The 17,790-nt window shown below is 34.9% G+C and overlaps 1 protein-coding gene across 2 annotated transcripts in view; it reads right to left on the bottom strand.

The window, feature by feature from the left end:
* The window catches only part of LOC110443262 (pro-neuregulin-3, membrane-bound isoform-like), a 52,155-nt gene extending 39,469 nt beyond the window's left edge, over positions 1–12,686 (bottom strand). For both annotated transcript variants that reach the window (XM_021487380.1, XM_021487381.1), the window contains exon 1: positions 12,580–12,686. The gene's annotated coding sequence lies outside the window, so the exon portion shown is untranslated. The remainder of the gene's footprint in view (positions 1–12,579) is intronic.
* Between the last annotated feature and the right edge of the window lie 5,104 nt (positions 12,687–17,790).

The following is a 17,790-nucleotide window of genomic DNA, read 5'->3' as shown; positions in this document are numbered from 1 at the left end:
GAATGAAGGCTTTCCAACAGTGCCACATTCCATTTGTTCCACTTCTGGAATTTCCAGTGTCACAATATGAAATTTGAATAATAGTTTGGTTGAGCAACTTAACAAACCAGCGATAATTGTTATTAATTCATAAATATATATTATATTATTATAAAGTTTCTGAATCCAATACAAACGAGACAAGCTTTGATAAACTAGTACATCCCCTTCGAAAAATACGATAATGTATCGGTAGGGTTTCCTTGGGTTCCAAGTAAACTTGGCAATTTGAAATTCACAACTTGAACATTAAAACAAGAAACAAACTGTATTAATCGTTCCGATAATCATATCTTACCATCGACATTGTTTTTTATTTCATACTTAGTAATAAATACGGGTTTTTTGTATATGCGATACGACATTATTGCTCTTACCCATATCAGCCCCCGCCGTATCACATCCCAAAACCCGTTTCAGTCCGCAAAACCCGTATCGCACCCCCTTTGGAAATTTTTCGTTTTTCAATATTTCAAAAGAAAAATATATCATAAGATAGTAGCTTTTATTAGTAAGTATATGTAATAAACAGAATAAAACATGCCTTTTTCCATATCACACCAAGAATCAACCCTCGACCAATATCAGCCCTCGAGCCTTCGGCCCTTGAGCTGATATTGCGGTCTCGGGTTGATACTGGATGTGATATGGAAAAAGGCATGTATTATTCTTTATAAATGACATGGAACAAACAATAAAGTAACATTTAATTTTGTTTTAAAAAGTATAAATGAATGTCCCTTCTAAGGCTTTTCATTTTTAACATAAACAGCAACATAAAAAGCGATTATTGTAATACACTATGAATATATATTCTCTTAATATCTCAATCAATGGCATTTAGGAACTATTTCCTTCCACTGACGAAATATTTAACGGTGTATAAAAATTGCGTGTTGTAACAAAACCATCACATGATTCGTACAAAATTATTTGATATTTGTTGATCATACAAGCAGAATAGGTCCGTCTTGTTCTTTTAAATCGAGCTATATACTTTGGTTTATCTCGCCTTATATTATACCATTTTATCGGTATGTTAACAGTACATTATAGCTACCATCGCCGTTTCAATACTGACTTCTACTTCCTTATAAAGTCAGTGTCGATACACTGTAGGGCGTTTCGAATACTACAGTGAATCTTTCTGATGAAGTGAATATTAATAACAAAATATATATATATCAAAACCTGTTTAAGGTAATAGGATTGTGTCACCATTTCTCAGTAGAATTTCTTCAAATTTTGTAGTTATATTGCTTTAAAGTAAAGAACATTTTCTGCCGTTCTGTCAAAGGTCATTGAGCTATTGAAGAAGAGGATGACAGTTAACTACATCTATATCGAATAAAGTGTAATCGTGCTTAGTTTGCAGTCTGTGTATCGATCTGTTACAGAAGGACATATGTAGTAGAAGAAGGCATTACCGTATATGTACGAGTTACTTCCCTTAATATTACAGCGATTCACTATTTGTTATAATATCTGGAATCTTACAATCCGACGATACTCCAGCACCGCCTTCAGGCCTGCACGGGGGTTCTTTACGCTACAATTTATTTACCAATCGTTCCACCAGCAGATAATTGCCACTTTGTCGTTATGTCCTTAACAGTATTGGCTGGCGGAGATTTTATCAACCTGGGGGAGGGGTGCTAAATGTCGGGGGTCGGGCTGGGGTAGAAACAGGTCTCATCTCAAAGTGACGAAATGTCACACTCCGTGTTCCTGACATCTATCGCACTGCCGAAAGGAATTCGTTGATTAACGAGATACCTGACGCTATTAACAAACAACATTAGTATTTACATTGGCAGCGAATCACATATCTCACCAACTAAAATAAAGCCGGCAATTCAGGAATGCACCGAGTTATCCCACAGAGGAAGGAAATCACTTGTTATGCAAACAGCATAATATGAAAATATGAAGAGGCACATCGCAAATTGGGAATGTTTTGTTTGAACATAAATGACTGTTTCTCAAAACCAAATTATGGGAATGTTACAAAAATGGACTTAATTACTACGCGATGTGTACTAATTATACAAGCGTTTTTGAAAGTACAGACTTTTCATCTAAAGGTAAAACAGTGGTTACTTTTATATCGGTAAAAACCTGTACTGACGTACCGTATGCTCTTCTCAATTATAACACAGGGAGTGTCTATATTTTCTCATGTATTCCTTTTCGACACGTCATGTCAGCCAATGTAATGTCGGTAACATTTGACCGGCTGAGATATCATACACTAAACTGAATTTATACAATCACCAAACTGGTTTTCTTTACAAAATTAATACTCGTTCTCTAATGTTTAAATATTATTATTTTTTTTACTTTTTACTTCTTGTTATTATTCGTTGCATTTACAAAGCCGAATATTATGAATCCATCATGAAATACTAGAACATTGCTTCAGTCGTATTGTTGGCTCTATCAAATGCCCTTTGATCGGCCTAATCAAAAGTTGTCATCACCTTTGTGTGAGATTAAGAAACGAAAATGCCATCAAGATACAATTACAATACAACCGTTTTTCAACAACTATTCTATTACGTCATATCCGCGTGGCTTTTTCTTTCCGTCCAGTTATGTTATTTCCGTAAATTCTGAAATAGGTAGGTTCACCAAGGGAAAAAGCTATAAAATATACAACATTTGAATATACAACATTTGATAAGCTAACACAAGCCACTCTAAAGCAACATGCAGTACATAGATATACAATTTCATACATTCAATACAATTAGCATATACATTAATCAATACAATTTTGAGGAATTCGCAGGAGCTGCCTTATCAGGCGCTATAACTACTAGTCATATGCCACCTGGCTAATATCTCCCTATGTGGGTATGCCTGCGTGTGTGTTGGAGTTGTGTTCTGTTTGTAGTGGGACCGTGCTTCCAATGGTATTATTTTTAGTATCACATCACTTGAATGATACAGCACAGATACCGCAACATCTAACGTCGACCATTTTAAACTCCATTGGGTTTTTGGAGTTGTGTGGGCAGGAGAAAAACACTTTCTCTGAATACTCCATGCGTACGACGACTTCGGGGTTTGAACCCCGGCCGCCTTCTTGTAAGGCCGGAGTGTTAACCACTCGACCAATCCGCCCATTGAATCACATATGTATCTATCACAGTAAGAGACGTCACAGGTTCCTGCTATTCATCGGATTTCTAAAACTTTTATCACACTTTTTCGTATTACCATTTAATTAAACTTGGTTAAATACATTCCGTTCAGTATAATAGGTGCAGGTTTGCATTTGTGTTTCGATGCATTTCAAAATTCTTCATCGACAATTTCTAAGATGTACTTGGTAGGGGGGCATAGTTTTCTTGTCGATTGAAGTATATCAGTAAATGAAGTGAAACACAGGTGACATTTGGTCAAACTGTTAGATTTCTGACGTCGAAAAGTTCAAAAGTAATTTGTTTACTATTATAACAGTTATCGTTCGAATTTGACATCACTGACGTCACTGTTGACATTTATCGAAAGTTCAGGACCGTATTCATGAAACTGTTCTCGTGTTCAAGTATGGATTATGTGTTCAACTTGCTTAAAGCATGTGCCGCGGTCAGAAAGTCAAGTTTAAACATCGAAAATGGTATCCGGTCATATGTTTCTTCAAACTCTATCACCGGAAAAAGAAATATGCTGAAAAATGGTCAAGGTAAATATGTGGTGTGAATTATCATATGTTGTTAAGAAAGGAAATAGTGCCCGATTCAGATAACGAAATATTTCTTTTATTTTCTGTCAATCCCTATTAAAAACAAGAAACTCAAAAGTAGGCCAAAAAGTGAAAATGTGACTTTCCACGTTTTATCGTAAACGATAAATAAGTCTATTTACGGAATAACTATCAGTTTAATTTACAAGTGTCCAACCGGAGTTTCACCTGATAACCTGACCAAAATTGAATATTTTTCCTGATATTTACAAGATATTGATTAATATATATTGTATGCATTAATGTTATAAGCGGATAAAAAATATTTTTAAAACAAAATAAAGTGTGATTGGTTTGATAAAATTTAGTAGCCTGATATTTTCATATGCCTTGGCAATCAACTATCGATGATGTCACATAATTGTGTCTCGTTCGCAGAAAATGCCCACGCGTACGTACATTGTACATGTATTGTTGTCGACGTCATGGAAACCTGTCAGGATTTATGGTAAGGTTATGGGATGATAACACTTGTTTACGGGAACAATGACCTATCAAGTAAATGTCGATGTAGACTGTAATTTGTAAGTCGTATTTATTCAGATTTCTACGACATAATTTTATACAGAAAAATAAGATTGTGTGTCGACAATAAATAAAGTGAACAGATTGTGACGTGTCCCCCCTACGCGTATCAAAACCTTGTTGATGTCTATAATCATAACTGCATAACGGAGATAATGTTCGTGGTAGAGTAATGCACAGGTCTATGCAAAATAGAGAGTTTCAAATGTACAAAAACACTAAGAGAAGATGACAGAAACAAAATGGGACCTCCCCAAACACTTGCAATGGAAACTTTCACAAGGCTTAATGACATATGTCCTCATCAAGGTGAAGTAAGGAAAACCGAGCTTTCCCGGTACTGGACCATTTCTACACATTATCTTGCGTCACCTCCGAAATTTTTACCACGATTTATTCTCTTGGTCGATTTTAAACCTCCATATTTGTATCCCAATTCTCTCAAGCGGAAGTACAATGTACGTCATCAGAAAACACAGAGGAAAAGGGATGAATTAATCAGCATGCATTGAAAGAAAAGCGCTACTCGTGAATCCCTCCAAAGATTTTATATTTAATGAAAACAATGCGGAAGTCGAGAGTTCATACTAAGGGCTAAAACACGAGAATGTCTTCCGTCAGCATGCCAGTGTTATGTGACCTCATTTTGACGAATTCACGCGGCCGTATTATATGTGCATACACGTATATGATCTGATACAAACAAGGAAGTCCCCAACGGAATACGTCCTACGTCACGTAATTTACACACTGTTTCCACGAAACATTGATACATCATTCCGGAATTTGTCACTCTATCAAAATCATGTTGTTGTTGATTTTCATGTTCACATCATGCCACACTATTAACAAATATCTTAATGAATATTGCTTGTATATCAAAGAGCCTTGTGAATAGTTTGATATCCAAAACGAGTATCATAAATCTAATATGATGGGAAACGAATGACATATTCTTTTATCATATAATACAAAGCAAAACAGTATAATTGTGATCTGAAACGAATGTTTTGCATTTGGCCGCCTCTGAAACGATGAATATGGCGTCCGCTTCCGATATCTATAAATATTTGGTCAGGTTGCCTATTGACCGGCGCTAAGCTGAATTCAAAGAGGCATGTTCTGTGCGTAGAATTTCGAGGAATGACGTATTAATCATGGAGTTATTCGTCATGTTTCCCCAATGATGTCCTTTTCGATGAATCTGGAGTGAACGTACGTCAAAAGCATACGATCGATCATGAAAAATGGTCAAGACCGGTATGTAAGTGCATTATACAAAAAGTGGTGGAACGTTTTACATTGGGGGCGACGTTTTCCTAAAACTTTCTATCCAGTGCACTCTCAGCAATAAGTTCATCGTTACTAAAATGCACTACGTTACCAATAACGAAACTAATGTAAGCAACCAGGGTAAGACATAATTTACGAAAACGATATTTCATGTTGATAAATCAGGATACAGGTATTGAAATGGCTTAGAATTTTATAGTACGCGGGCATAACAACGACGAGAGAAATGCTAATACACCAGCCGTTTGCGTTCCTTTCTACCAATATGCAGACAGGTCGAAATCAATCATTTTTAAAAAGACTTTATGTAAAATTGATTTGCTCGTAAGCGCTAATGTCAGCAAAACTGATAAAGCAATATATATTTAGATCGAAAATAGAATGATTTTGTATATACATGTTAAACAGCAAATAAATGTCTGATTTAGACGTTGATGCAGTACAAATAATGAGTGTTAAAGATTATTTATATATAATGTCATCCTGTACAACATCAATAAAAGATTTATATGCCTGGCCGGAAAATTATCTTGATGCCAAAACTTAAATTATATGTCCATTATAAATGTCCATTACGGCAATGTCGAAATGCATTTCAACACGTTTGCGTGCTATCCCGGCACCATTCACAAAATCAGAGCACCTGCATTAAAATGGTACCATGTGTACAAATCGGAAATTGATTGAAGTTAGGCAAGCTTTCATTATACACAATGTATATATGCATGTGAAAACATCTATTAATGTAGATGTAAAACGTAATCTAGTTCTTCAAAGTTGGCCTTTACGTAGATTCTGTTTAAAATGCATATTGATTTTGTTTCTCATTATTTCATTTTCGTAAAAAATCAAAACATTATTGTTTTATTCCCAATATAGAAGATATTAACAGCAATTATAGAAAGTTAGAAGTGAAATAACACTCAAAATGTAATGTAACAAGTACACCATTTTGAACTTTATGTGTGTCTGCAGGAGCTACATGTAACATGCTCGTTGAACAACACTCATTTGTCACACGATTTATGGTCAATTTGATTAATCAAAAAGGAGTATAACGTTCTGTGTATGTGTCGTTATCGTACGTGTTGAATTGAGATTGAGTTTTACTTGATCTATTTTACGTTGATGCCTTTACGTACGAAGCCCAATTACATTGACGGTCAAGCTTATCTCATTCACCACTACATATCTAAACTGGACTTGCCCAGTCTTTGATTTGGTACGGTTAATATGCGTCTTTAGGGGTGAATTTGTTAAACCCCATAAAGGGAGGATTTTGAAACGTTTTTGTTTACAAATTCCCTTGTATTGTACAATCAAAATTGTATTTACATACTTTCTTAATAATAACACCAACAGGAAAAATGCTTAAACAATATAAAAATTCATCTTTAATGATTAAAGTGATTTTTAATATAGCAGCATGTGATACAATCTCTCGCATTTCACATTAAAGGTGTAAATTGTTAATGGGGATATTTTTGCGTGATATAAGGAAACGCCCATGCGCAAATTGAACCGTAGCGGAGATCATTCTTTCTCATACCGCAAGTATTAAATTATCACGTGCATGCATGTCACTGAATTAAAGAAATGAAATATGGGGAAAAATTAATAAAAACCCATCAAATTTGAATGACATGCAAATAGGCACACGTGGATATCTAACTTATAAGCGTGCAATAACTTTGAGTATAGGACTATTGAAGCTCATGCCGTTTACTGAATGCAGATATTGGTCAGTAGCCTCATGTTTGACTAACGGCTATATTCCCCACAACATGTCTTTCATTATTCATACCAGTATTCTTATAACCGTATGTCTCCTGCCATTCGTCTCTTCATTTCTCACAAGCGTGTTTGTATTGCGATTCGTCATCCAAATTATTAACGGTTCCACGACATGTCCGAGCCGATACCCTTGTCCTTGCCCGCCCGTCAGTGTTTGGCTGTGATGTCGTACGGGTCGTGATAAATGGCGTATATTGCTGTACCACAATTTAGCAGTAAAGCATTAAACGTAACTAGAATCACCCACGCCGCCCATTAAACGAATAGCCATCAATATGAAGAGAGAAAATGTCACCCCAGGGAATCACTGGAAATAGTCAGGCTAACAAACGTGAAACCAATATGTTCCGAAAGTCGGGAACTCGAGACTAAAATAGATAAAAAAAAAAAAAGACGTGGTGTCTTCAACGAGGAGGGGAACACTTCATAAAAAAGAGTTGCTTGTCAATTCTTTACATGTTATGCAAGCTACATGACATAGCAATTGTGGTTTACATGTTAGACCATTTTTTTCTAATTGGACAGTCCAGCAAATGCTTTGTACATCCAATATTTATCCTACGGTCGTTGCATATGCAGACAATATTGTCTTTCGGGCGCAGAATAGGTAATCGCGATAACGAAAAATCAAACAAATTTCTTTTAATATTCGCGTGCCATATTTCTCTCTGTAGTATCTATGGCAAACGAATTCAAAAATACTGAAGTATTTGTAGTATACAATGTTTTGCTATTTGGGTTACCTTTTGTGCATGTTTGACAGTTAGAAACGTGATATACGTCTACAGTGTTGATGACAATATGAAAACGATCGAAAACAACTTTTAACTGATATCAATCCGTTTGATAGAGCTGCATATCTTATGTAAAGAAAATAAAACAATTTGAATTTGAGATACATTTGTAGTCCACATTGGCAAATCAGCGAATGAAAATTGCAAGATGGTAGATTTGACCAGATTGGCTTTATTGATTTGAATATCATAGAGTTTTATTTGTTCATAGTCATGTTTATTATAATATCAAATGAAATATTATTGTATATGTAGAATGCATCATTTAAAATTCAGACACAACTAGTAGTACGTTTGCTGACAAAGACGTGCATGCATGCCGTGTGATTCTGGTGTAGGATTGATTATATATTTAGTCCTGTCCACTTTTGTCTTGTGTTTTACCATTGTAGGGTCAACTAGTGACCAACTACCAGTGCAAGATGATTTGGAGGAATTACTCTGAACTCTTAGCAAGTGAGGATACTAAATTATATCAAATTTAAGTCCGACATTAGAGGCAACGGGGATGTGGTGTTGTTTTAGTACTCACACAACTAAATCAGCCAATCAGCAAGTGTTTCAGTTTGTCGTTCCATCTGAAATAGGTTCCGGCTTATTACTGGGCCACTGAAGGAGTTTAATAAGGAACTGATGACAGATTTTTAGATAAATGCAATGTTCAGGTATTTGAGTTTTGAAAAATGTATACTTTTGATATATTTCCATGTCTGTGTGCGGATTTGCACAGGGGCAACATGTCTGGGGGCGTTTCTGTTTAGGGTCACCGGTTTTGCTTGTAAACTTTCGGTTGTCAACTTCTTGGCGCTGTGACACTCCAATATGTCACTAAACCTACCAAAAAAGTCATTTTGTAGCCTTTGCAAGCTGTGTATTTTTGAATCTAGACAGTTGTCATTGGTTTTGAACTTCAAATACTAAAGTTATAAGCTAAAATGTTTGGTAATAACATATAGGAAATGATTTAGTTGTGTGAGTCCTTTAAGTGAAATAGCCATGTGCCCAATGAACCTGACCTCTCACACATTTTCTGTGTGTTTCCAGACACTTTTTTTTAAAAATACGGCCACTGTTATTGGGTCTTAGCACATCTTGTTCAGTATGTGAATATATATATAACTTGATAAAACTTAATAATTGGTTTAAATCTGGGCTAAATATGGCTCTTTGCTAAAGCCAGTTTGGTTGGACTGACCCTAATACTCAGGTTTTTATTAGGATTGTGTTCAATTTACTGAAATAATTTATCTGCATGTGTTTCAATAGTACTATTATGCTCTGTGTACTAGCTTTAAGAACCTACATCTTCAAAGAACAGAAATATAGTGTGCTGTCCTGCACAATTTTCACCCCCCCCCCTCCTCTCCCCCTCCCCTAAATTATATTTTTTTCTATGTTTAAAAGAAAGCAATGATTAAACACAAGTTTAAAAACTCAATATCTCTAAAAAAAAAAATCAAATTGAAACTTAAATAACCTGTTTCAGCATACCCCCATGTGTAAAAGTACACCACAGATTTTAGCACAAGTTACACAGCACATTATTCACACATTTTAAAGCACAGCTCAGCATTAGGCATCATTTTATTGTTCGGTATAACAAATGTGGTCATTCCAAGTGTATGATAGTTTGTTAGCTGGCTTCTGCATGAAGTTGTGCTGTCATAGTTTCATATTCAGACCCTCCAGATTTGAACATGTTTTTTGTTGAGTCTTATGATTTTTGAATTTTTCATTTTGTCATAGGTTGAATGTCTCTACAAAACTGTTATACCGTGCTCAACAAGACTATGAACAGCAAGTAGACCCTCAGCACCACAGAACAAGCTTTAGATAAAATGTTTGGTAATAACATATTGTAAATGATTTAGTTGTGTGAGTCCTTTAAGTATACTATATTAAGATTCCGGTACAGTAATTCTGGTGCCGGTAGTTGTGCTGGATTCACAACTGCCAATAGGGGTGCGGTTCCTAAATGTAAACCGGGTTTAGACTCGATTTTAATTCTTTGATTACATTTTATATAGATATCTACAAATCGTTTGACAATTCCTCTTCTTTGTTGGAAACAATGGACTTAATTGATATGACAGATTTTAAATGTCTTTAACATTCTCTACGGTCGTGGTTCGTATAGTAATGGATCACACATGGTTTAAACAATATACAGGACATTGACAAGATTAAGCTTGTAAAATGCAATGCTAGTTGTGCTTCAAATTTGTTCATCAATCAGTAATGATAGTTCTGGTGCGAGGGTGATATGGTTTTGTTTACCTGAAGCGGTCATATTCCCTTAGGGTGAAAGTGGAAGCCGTCATATCGTGCTACGACAATAGCCATCGATTATTTAGTATACGTAGTATAATTTAAACAAATACAAACACAGTATACGTCATTGCAGTATATATCATTTTTGTTAACAATGACAAAATCACTTTTATGATTTTGACGTGGAGGAGTTGGGGGCTGGAAATGCATGTGCACTGTTAACGTTGTTGATTTAGTAAATGGCAACAACTCTCGTGAGAATTTGAGAGAGGTTCCACGTGATCGCGAGCGCTGCCTAATGGCCCATTGTTTGGTGAACTTAAAGCACGCAGAACCATAATTAGATACAATACTTTGCCTCATTGTAATATGATGTGGTCAAATGAATTTGGTACCAGACATCATAAATAATTGAAGTATAATAAAATCACAGAAATAAGTATTAATAATATTCTGACGCCGTGGTCTACAGAATATGTCGTATTACCGATCTCTCCTCATCCCCCATTTTATATATAACGTTGATACGACATCGCTTGACCTTTTTTTCTCGGAACCCCGAGGCTAATATTGATTAGAAGCGTCGAAGATTGATTGCCAATGTTGAATATTTGCGTTAGAACGATGAAAAGACCATCGGAAATGATGTAGCTTAAAGCTTGTTGTCACAGGTTATAACCGTACAAAGTTGGTCGATTTACATGTATGATTGGTCCATGTACGAGTCTGTCTGCACTCATAGTTTCTTAAGTAGTATTCTTTAAAAAGATTTCGGAAAAGGTTTTCTGACACAATGTTTTTTAACATACACTATCTGTTGGTTTCATGTATACTGGTTTAAAACCATAAGAAACTTACATGTAGCGTAAAATCCGTTAAACCTTTTAAGAAAGCTTAAAAGAAAATGCAGACGTTAGATAAAACAAAAACTCTACACTGCAGTTGCATTATTTCTTACTCTTACGTATTTATGCGTCAATGATAAATGTTTTATAAAATTTAAACAATGAAATAAGATATTTTACGGTAATAAAATGATATTTTTGCTATGACAATAAAACTTTGCCATTAATTTTCACATTAACGCGATGGATCAGAAATCATAATTAAGTGTTAAATATAGAAAGCACTGGGCGTTGTCAATTCTTATGACGATGTCTTATTGTGACTTGAAATACATCATTCTTTGTCACAATGCTGTTTAGGAGAGAGACAGACTATCTGATCAGGGAATCCCGTGTCTATATAAAGAAACACACGTTACATTATCCTACATAATACTCTTGGTTTCTTGATGCAAAACAGTAAAACTTCACTTGTTGGTGGAATATTTTTCATATTTGTCACACTCGATTTGTCAAACATATGTGTTATTTATCAAGGACGATCAATGTAACACACACAGGTGATTACACCTTTACAGTATTCCGTCTTTGCGTATTGCAGAGTTATCTTCTCTTGTGAGCAGGTATTGATTGTTACGTCATTGGTTTGTGAGAGTAACGTCATCAAGTTTTGAGAAAACGACGTAATTTTCTCACACAAACCAATGACGTTACAATCATCACCTGCTCACAAGAGAAGACAACTCTGCAATACAGTATGTCAAAAATGAATTGCACTGCATCATACGGCTGTTACGTCCTTCTAGGACTCATCGGTGATGATAGGGCCAACATTTAGAAATCAAAATTCCAAATTGTGTAAACTATTGTAGCATCAGAGGGGCAGGGCATCATAACCCTTAGTTATGAATTTAAAAATTTCAAGGAGTACTGGATGATTTCAAAATAAAGAACCTGTATAGTGTGTATATTCTGAACCGTGCCCCTACTCAAAATAGTTAACTGTGGCCATCAAGGTTACAACAAATCTCGGGGACTAAAACATCCACCGGCAGAGTCTACCACCTTGTAATGGTGATTCTGGATAATTTCAACCACGAAAACATTAGTTTTATTTATATTATTTGTATACCGTAACATGGTTGTTTTACAACGGTTGTTGACGTTATGCACCTCGCCCCTATCTCGGTTTAATGTTAACAAGATTTGTCTATAAAAATGAATACATTGTACATGAGAGTAGATGGGAAAAGTACTTATTACTTACATAATAGCCGTGGGGCCTGTAGCGAACAGTCTGGTTGTGTAATCTGTATGCAGGGAGACGTTATTTTAAGGTACAAACATAGTTGTCTAAGTACTATTGACCTTTCATGTCTGACGTCTGTGTGACTGAGATAAACAGAAATGGAAATGTCTTTCACGGACAAGATAAGGCCGTATTTTACCTTCGGCCTCTTTAATACTATTCTGGTAAAGGTCAAATCTTGTCCCCATCCGTCTGACAGCAATGATGTGTGATTTTTTTTGTCTATTTATGGTGATGATTGTTGCAACTTTGGAATCAACTGGGTATTTTAAGCAAGTATATGTATGGCAAGCCAACTTAACATTTATTCAAGGAGCAATGTCGATCCTGTATTTCAAAAAAATATATAAGATATCTTATATAGCATATGAGATATCTTATATCCTATATAAGATATCTTCTATCGTATATAAGATATCTTATATACTATATGAGATATCTTATATAGAAATAAAATGAGATACTATATAAGATATGTTTTATGATATATAAGATATCTTATATCGTATATAAGATATCTCATTTAATTTTTCTATATAAGATATCTTATATAATATATAAGATATCTCATATAGCTATATAAGATATCTTATTCCGGACGGGGCGACTTCATTTTCGACATTTTGTTAAAATCTCGTTCCTATATAAGATATCTTATTAAGTAACGAGACTTTAATAATAGAAGATATCTTATATAGCTCTATGAGATATCTTATATATTATATAAGATATCTTATATAGAAAATTAAATGAGATATCTTATATACGATATAAGATATCTAATATATCATTTAAGATATCTTATATAGCATCTCATTTAATTTCTATATAAGATATCTCATATAGTATATAAGATATCTTAAATATTATATAAGATATCTCATATACTATATAAGATATCTCATATACTATATGAGATATCTTATATACGATATAAGATATCTTATATAGTATATAAGATATCTCATATGCTATATAAGATATCTTATATAGTATATAAGGTATCTCATATGCTATGTAAGATATCTTATATAATTTGATGAAATACAGGAGCGACATTGCTCCTTGAATAAATGTTAAGTTGGCTTGCCATATATATGTCATAATTGACGATCTACTGAAAACATTGACGAAACTGGGACGAAAACATAGAGAACGTTTGAAAACTCATGAGCGTCATATTTAAAACTATGTGAACACTGAAACATGTACATGTAACAAGATATCAGATATTTTAAATAGTTATTAATTTCACTTCTTTCATGTTCAGAAGCAATTAAAGATGCAGCTGAAATATTAATTATCTGGACATTGACATTAGGAATAACACTGCTGTGCGGCTTTTGATGTCCGATATCACAACCTCGGGCACATAACTCGACTTTATCACTAAGGTAATAGGAGGTCCTTTGATCATCTGTGAACTAGGGGAGTTAACTTTGATGACAATATTTTAATCTCTGCTTGAGTAACTTCAGAAACATCAAATGATGATAATGTGAGTTTATTTGTAAAATTTTCATGAATTGTAAACTCGTGTTCATTTTATTAGAAATCATATTTTAAATTTATTCACATCTTTATAGAAAAATGCTGCAGTGCATTGATATGATAAAATTTGCATATTGTTATCTGTTGCTTTTTTCTTTATTTCATTGAATAAACTCTAACTATGAAGGTTTGGTTTGTGTCGCACATGCGCAGATAATGTTATCAGTCATTCAAAAAAATACCAAATAGTGCTGACAACATGAAATAAATGCCGATGAAGGTATCGTGGTTAAGGTAAAGGTTCAAATTTGTCTTGTGACATTTTGAAAACTCATAGAGGCTAATAACCACGCTTGTCTATTGAGACTTTTTTAAGACTGACAAAGAGTGCAATGACGTTGACAGTTAACAGATGACTTACTCAATTTCACGTCCAACAGCCGGTTCTAATTTGATACAAAAGGAATAATTCATTTGATTTGGCCCTATACTAGAGTGATGTAACAAATCATCTCGCCCACCTGCATTTTATTTCAACTCGTCAACTGAAAATGCTTGTTCAGCATCAATATCGATCTGACTGATATGATAGTCGCGACTGTCCAATACTAAGGGCAGAGTTGTAGGAAGATATTACCGCCTTTATCACATTTTAGCAGAGTAACTTTATCATCTTTGTCAGTCGTGTGTAATATAAACTGATGTTAAGGACACTTTGGCCCCTTTGTATCGTCACCAGGGCCCGTATTCATGAAACCGTTCTCATGCTCAAGTATGGAATTTGTGCTCAAGCCGAATTTCTTGTTCTAGTTATAAATTCAAAAAAAAAACTTATTTTGTCAATGATTTGGAAAAACATTGAAGAGACTTAAAGCCGAAAACTGTTTTCAATGTTAACATTTGTCTTTTTGATCGTTTGAGAAGATTTAAACGAGTTACAAGAAAGTTGGTTTGAGCACAGAATCCATACTTGAGCATGAGAAAGGTTTCATGAATACGGGCCCTGGTGACAGTCAACGTGTATGAGATAGAGTCTAGTATCTTATCTAATCTCTATACAACTCCATGAGGCTACAACCTCAACGGAAGCCAATACTGGTTTTACCATATTACAGGTGAGATTTATTGTGCAGTAAATAGTAAATACTATGTTTGGCTTACTGATTCAATAAACTACAATTGTACATGCATGTAGGTGCTTCCTAACTTCATGCTTTTATTGATTATTTCAAATTACTTAAGATTTTTGATTATATGAAATAAAACATCTTTTATAGGCTGATGGGAGTGCTTCTAGCGCCAAAAAGTAGGAAAATAATTGTACCCGACACCATCATCGCCATCGGCACAAGTAAAACGTGTCTTCGCAGGTCTGTTTATGTCATTTCTTCATTGACTTTTTTTTTTTTTTGAAAAAAACCGAAATGTGATGTGACATTCGCCTCATCATGTAATGAGAAATGAGCGGTTTCATATCCTATTAACACAAAAAGGCCAGCAAAGATGAACAAGCAGATACACGCTCGGTGTCGGGGGAGACACACGAATAAACGAAAATGGATACTAATTTCCCATGATTTTGAACACGATATGTAACTGTGCACAGTAGGACTATCAAGGAGTGGAAGTCACGAGGACGCTTTACAGTGCAAATGTCACATCATGGCATGTACATTTCAATTCTGCTACTTCCGTTGGTATATTTTGGAACATGGTATTTTCTCAATATTCTTTTAATGATCAATACGCTATTGTTCAAAAAGTAACTTTTTCTATTTATAACATTTGTTTTACGTCACTTTAAGGCCAGATACATTTATTGTCTATTAATGACCTTTTGAAACAAAATTAAACACATGGCCTCGTTTTAATACGGACTCAAACAGTTGAGAGATTTCCAGTCAAAACTCTCCAAGTGTCCTTTATAATCCCAATACACTACGTAGGGGTACTGTAACAGCGCGGGGAACTCTAGGAGATATCGAGTTGCTGATATCTGGAGTATGTTAACGTTTCAGAATATTATCGTATCTTTGAAGTGTATGTGAATGTCTTACCGCCGTCTTTCGTATATTTGTAAAAGTTTTGTTTACGTTCTGCTGAAATATACTACACAAGGTCATATACAGGTCAAAGGTCGTTCTACAATATAGGTTTACAAAATAATAACATACTCGGGTTAAAGTTGGCGCGTGGAGTCATCAAAATGTGAACTGTATCGGTATTGCATTGTAGTACTGCAGCAAAACTCGCATTATCGCGTCAATACAATGTAACATATTACGCACATGCACGTGTACAAGCACGTGCATGTTATCTGTCCGTGTAAATACTTAATTAATATAGCGTTATGAACCTGCATATTTACGAGAACATGTTGATGAGAAAATACGTTTTACCAATATCGCGCACACTTGAAATCAAAACAATCAGTCTTCTTTGATCAAAATATTTTGGTTTGATTTTCTCCGTTGTACGTCACTAACCAATTAAGCCAATCGTCTACCTCGGTGTTTATAAACACATTTCACCTAGATTTGACCTTGTTATGTATAATGGAGTTCAAGTTTATTCACCGTCATTTTATATCTGTTTTGTCTACAGCGATGATGCGTGCAACCCTGTCAGATGACATGTAGCCAGTCCTGTGTAGTCGGCTGCACTACTTGTAAGAACTACCATTATGTAAACTATTTAGAATTATATTGCTGAATATGAATGACCGTATTTTTCTTCCAAAATGTGTGAGAATAAATGAAACTTTGGAGAGGAAATCTACAAGCTAAAATAAATAGAAAAAGTTCACTATTTTGTCCTGCGAAAATGACTGTTTGTGCATTCTAAAAAAATACCGTTTACTTATTTTGTCCATAATAGTAATATAATTTTGCCTTTAAAAAGGCCGATATTTTGTCCGCATTTATTTTTTACTTAATCTACAAACAGGTCTGCAAGGTACTGAATTTTCGACCTATGCATTGCTCTGTTGACATCAGATAAGAAAAATACGGTTATTTCGCGCATAAATATGATAATATTTCGCCAAAACAGGTTAATCCGATTAATCTGGCTACACATGCAAATTTTAATCTCTCAGTGAAACCAAGCTGTTATCTTGAAGTCTTTAGAATAATGCTGACATGCTTTGTTTTCTAAACGTGACAGTCTTTAATGTTAGAACATTTGACACATTACCTTCGTTTCCTAGACCTAACATCTGGCGCGTTCTCAGAGACTCCTACAGACCTGACGCACGATACCACTTTGTATTTATTGAGTTACGACTTCATGTACATGTACCTCAGGTTGTAGCGATTTCGTAATAAAGTTGTCGAACGAGAAAATGTATCATGTTGTGTTTGTTTCAAATTCAACACTATTTGAAATATAATGTCATCTTAAATGTTACACCATAATCATAAGTTTAGTTTAAATAGACATCGAGATGGGCAAGAATCGCCTGTTTCCCACACTATTCGCTTTATAATTTAGCCGAATACCAAATAACCAATCAATTCCACAAGGGACTAAACGTTCACTGTTCAAGCAAGTCTGTGAATACTAAGACATGTGTCTGGTTGTGCTCGCCTTGACGTTCCGAGGAGTCCAAGTGCCCTTAAGTGAGTTAGAATCGAGTTAGGTGTGTATTAGTGGCCGACTTCGTGAGCGCTGCGGCTT

The sequence above is a fragment of the Mizuhopecten yessoensis genome, unplaced genomic scaffold, assembly GCF_002113885.1.
Source record: "Mizuhopecten yessoensis strain PY_sf001 unplaced genomic scaffold, ASM211388v2 scaffold716335, whole genome shotgun sequence".
Taxonomy (NCBI): domain Eukaryota; kingdom Metazoa; phylum Mollusca; class Bivalvia; order Pectinida; family Pectinidae; genus Mizuhopecten; species Mizuhopecten yessoensis.
This window is presented reverse-complemented; position numbering and strand designations above follow the sequence as displayed.